This window comes from Phoca vitulina, unplaced genomic scaffold (assembly GCF_004348235.1).
Source record: "Phoca vitulina isolate PV1807 unplaced genomic scaffold, GSC_HSeal_1.0 scaffold58, whole genome shotgun sequence".
Lineage (NCBI taxonomy): Eukaryota > Metazoa > Chordata > Mammalia > Carnivora > Phocidae > Phoca > Phoca vitulina.
In genome coordinates, this window is record NW_022589761.1 from 7,432,673 (window position 1) to 7,437,716 (window position 5,044).

Genomic DNA, 5,044 nt, shown 5'->3' on the forward strand with positions numbered 1-5,044 from the left:
ATGAGTTGCAATATTAATAGTAGGGGACTTTAACACACTTAGATCAATGGATAGATTGTCCAAACAGAAAATCAATGAGGAAACAGTGACTTTGAAAGACACATTGGACCAGGTGGATCTACAGATATATTCAGAACATTCCATCCTAAAACAGCAGAATACACATTCTTTTCAAGTACACAAGGAAAATTCTCCAGAATAGATCACATATTAGGCCACAAAACAAGTCTCAACAAATTAAAAAAACATTGACATCATACTATGCATCTTTTCTGGCCACACCACTATGAAACTAGAAGTCAACCACAAGAAAAAATCTGGAAAGAGCACAAATACATGAAGGTTAAATAACATGCTACTAAACAATGAATGGGTCAACCAAGAAATTAAAGAGGAAATAAAAAATACATGGAGACAAGTGAAAATGAAAACAGCCCCAAATCTTTGAGATGCAGCAAAAGCTGTTCTAAGAGGGAAGGTTATAGCAATACACACCTACCTCAAGAAGGAAGAAAAATCTCAAACAACCTAACCTTCCACCTAAAGGAACTAGAAGAAGAACAAACAAAACTCAAAAACAGTAGAAGGAAGGAAATAATAAAGATTAGACCAGAAATAAATAGAAACTAAAACAATAGATCAATGAAACCAGGGCTTCAAACTAACACTAGTCCCTCCCATTGGTACATACCTTAGATCACAGCCCCTAGCTTCACAAATAACTTCCTGATAGGACTTCCCCAAATGGCCCTTGTAATAAACAGTTTCCCCTGCTTCCCAGAGCCCTCCCCCCTTGTGTGGCCCTTCTATAAGACCCCCATGAAGCTTATATAAACCCCACTCTTTTTTATTTGAATTAACCAATCTGGCCTTAGCATTAGAATCCTAAAACACACTACCTACAGACCCTAATGAAAGCATGTGCCCTAGGTCCTGCTGCACTTTCTGTCTGCATTCTGCCTGGACCTACCTGCGTTGTCCCTGGTGGCATGCTGTGTACTTCCTCCCGGACCGTGAGTAATAAACTCTATTTCAATTTCTTTTTGGCCTTTTGTTGAACCCCAGCTCACCAGCCAACATTGTGGCACTCTACTTCATAAATATTAATTTAACAAAGTTAAAACAGAGGTATGCTAGTAACAACTCCCTCAGCTTTTGTTTACCTGGAATATCTTAACTTCTCTTTCATTTTTGAGGTTAGTTTTGCTAGATATAGATCATCTGTCAGGGCTTTTTTCTCTTTTGGAATGTTGAATATATAATCTGATTTTCTCCTGACTTCCATGGTTTCTGATGAGTAATCAGCTGTTAATTCTATTGAAGCACCTTTGTATGTAGCAAATTGATTGCCTCCTACTGCTTTCAAGAATCTTTGTCTTTGCTTTTCAATAATTTAATTGTAACATTTCTCAGTGTTGATCCCTTTGAGTTTATCATGCTTGCAGTTGATTGAGGGTCTTGAAAATGTGTATTTCATGTCTTTATCAAGTTTGGGAAGATTTTGGCAGTCATTTCTTCAAATATTTTTTCTGCCTCCTTCTTCCTCCCTTCTGGACTCCCTATTATGCATATATTGATGTGCTTGATTGTGTCATACTCTTTTTTCATTCTTTTTGTTTCTAGTCTTCAGACTAGATCATTTCAATTGCCCTATCTTTAAGTTCACTAAGTTTTCTGCCTCCTCAGATCTGCCATTGGACTCTAGTGATTTTTTCATTTCAGCTATTGTACTTTTCAGCTCCAGAATTTCTTTTTGGTTCCTTTTTATAGTTTCTATTTTTTAATCAACATTCATTTTTTTCATATATTGTTTTCTTGATTTACTTTAGTTTTTTGTCCAGTGTTTTACTTAGCTCATTTAGCATATTTTGCATAGCTGGTTTAATGTATTTGACTAGTAATTTCAATGTCTTCATTTCCTCAGTGATAGTTTCTGTCAGATTCTTTTTTATATGTGAATGGTACATACTTTCCTGTTTTTTAATGCTTTGTAATTTGTTGCTGAGATGTAGACATTTTGAGTAGTATAATGTTTTAAGTTTGGAAATCAGATTATTTCCCTCCTTGGGGATTGCTGATTTCTGTTTGTTGAGGACAGCAGCCATTCATTATTTAGTGACTTCTCCAAACTATTTTTGCAAAGTTTGTATTCCATGTTGCGTCTCATCACTGAAGTTTCTGTTACATTATCTCTGAGGTCAGGCAGAGATATTGATTAAAACTTCAAGAAAATATAACAGTTATAATCATATGCATTGTCTTAGCTTGGGCTTCTATTAAACAATACCATAAACTGGGTGTCTTAAGCAACAGAAATTAATTTTCTTACAGTGCTAGAGGCTGGAATTTGGAGATCAGGGTCCCAGCTGGTCAGTTTCTGGTGAGAGCTCTTTTTTTTTTTTTAAATGAGAGCTCTTTTATTGGATTGCAGATGGCTGCTATCTTGCTGTGTGCTCACATGACCACTTCTTTGTCCAAATGCAGAGAAAGCAGATTAAGCTCTCTGGTATCTTTTCTTATACGAGCACTATTCCTGTCACGAAGGTTTGTCCCTCATGACTTTATCTAACCCTCATTATCTTCCAAAGGCCCCATCTCCATTACAATAGGGGTTAGGGCTTCAACATATGAATTTGCGAGACACACAAATATTCACTCTATAATATGTATCTAACAACAGAGCTGCAGAATATATGAAGCAAAAAAATGACATTATTGAACATACAAATAGTTATACAATAATACCTGGAGTCTTGACTACTCCACTTTCAATAATGAATGAAACAATGAGTCACTAAATTCTACACCTGAAACTAATATTACACTGTATGTTAACTAACTGGAATTTAAATAAAAACTTGAAAACAAAACAAAATAATGAATAAAACAATGAAATAGAAGATCAGTAAGGAAATAGAAGACTTGAACAATACCATAAGTCAACAGACAAAACAGAATACTCAACCCATTAATAGCAAAACACTGATTTTTGTCTTAAGTGCATTTTGAACATCCTTCAGGATAGAACAAATAATTAGTCACAAAACAAGTCTTAATACATTTTAAGAGACTGAAAATATACCACATATCTTTACCAATTACAATGGAATGAAACTAGAAATAACAGGACAATGGGAAAATTCATATATATGTGGAAATTAAGCAACACACTTTTTGAAGTATAATTAATAAGCAATTAGTTCTGTTAGTTTCAGGTGTACAAACATATGGATTCAACAATTCAATACATTACTCAGTGCCCACCACACTAAGTGTAGTAACCATACAACATTATTACAATAGTATTGGCTGTATTCCTTATTTTTTATTTCTCATCTCTGTGACTTTATAACTGCAAATTTGTACCTTTTAATTCCCTTTGTCTATTTAACCCACACCCACACCCATACCAGCCTTCCCTCTAAGCAAATACCAGTTCATTCTCTGTATTTAAGAGTCTGGGGTTTTTTTTAAAACAACATACTGTTAAGAAAACTAGACTAAATAAGAAATCCAAAAATGAAATTATAAAACCATTTAGGATAAATGAAAATTAAACACAACTTACCAAAAGTTATAGGATGTAGTGGGCCCAGTGGAATGAAACTAGAAATCAATAGCAGGAGAAGTGGAAAATCCACAAATATGTGGAAATTAAAGACTTTTAACCAGTGCATCAAAGAATAAATCACAAGAGAAATCACAAAAGATCTTGAGACAAACTGAAAAACATAACATACCAACACTTACAGAATGCATCCAAATCAGTGCTAAGAGAAATTTATTGCTGTAAACATTTACATTTTAAAAAAGAAAGATCTCAAATCAATAACTTAACTTTATATAATATGGAATTAGCAAAAAAGAACAATTTAAACCCAAAGCTGTCAGAAGAATGGAAATAATAAAGATTAGAGCACAGATAAACAAAACAATATATAAATAAAGATCAACAAACCCAGGAGTTGGTTCCTTGAAAATAACAGCAAAATTGAAAAACTTTTGGCAGTTGACTATTAAAACAGACAAGAGAGAGAAGACTCAAATTACTAAAATTAGAAGTGAAAGTAGGGACTTTACCAATTTTACAGAAATAAAAAGGATTATAAGAGAATACTATAGCAATTGTAGGCTAAGCAATCTGATAATCTTGATGAAATGGGAAAACTAGAAATATACCCCTAGAAATACACAACTACAAAAACAACGCAAGAAGAAATAGAAAATCCAAACAGACCTATAACAAAAAAAGGAAATTAAATCATTAAGCAAAAGCCTCCTAACAAAGAAAAGCCCAGGTCCAGATAGCTTCACTGGTGAATTCTTCCAAACATTTAAAGAATTAACACCAATTCTCCTCAAACTCTCCCAAAACTTGAACTAGAGGAATCACTTCCAAACTCATTCTATGAGGTCAACATTACCTTGTTATTAAAGCCAAAAAAAAAAAGAGGAAAAAAAAGGGGGCGCCTGGGTGGCTCAGTCATTAAGCATCTGCCTTCGGCTCAGGTCATGATCCCAGGGTCCTGGGATCGAGCCCCGCATCGGGCTCCCTGCTCAGCGGGAAGCCTGCTTCTCCCTCTCCCACTCCCCCTGCTTGTGTTCCCTCTCTCACTGTGTCTCTATCAAATAAATAAATAAAATCTTTAAAAATAAAGGGGGGGGAGACAATACAAGGAAAAAAAAAAAAACTACAAGCCAGTATCCCTTGTGAATACAAATGAAAATAGATACAAAGATCCTCAACACAATACTAGCAATAATAACATGCTAGTGAATTCAGCAACCTAGTAAAAGAACTATATGCTATGACCAAATGGAATTTATCCCAGTCCTGTGAGGGTGGTACAACCTATAAAAATCAATGTAATGTTAGGCACCTGGGTGGCTCAATCGGTTAAGCCTCCAAGTCTTGATCTCAGCTCAGGTCTTGATCTCAGGGTCATGAGTTCAAGCCTGGCATTGGGCCCCACACTGGGTGTGGAACCTACTTAAAAAAAAAAAAAAATCAATGTAATGTGCTACATTAAAAAAATGAAGAGAA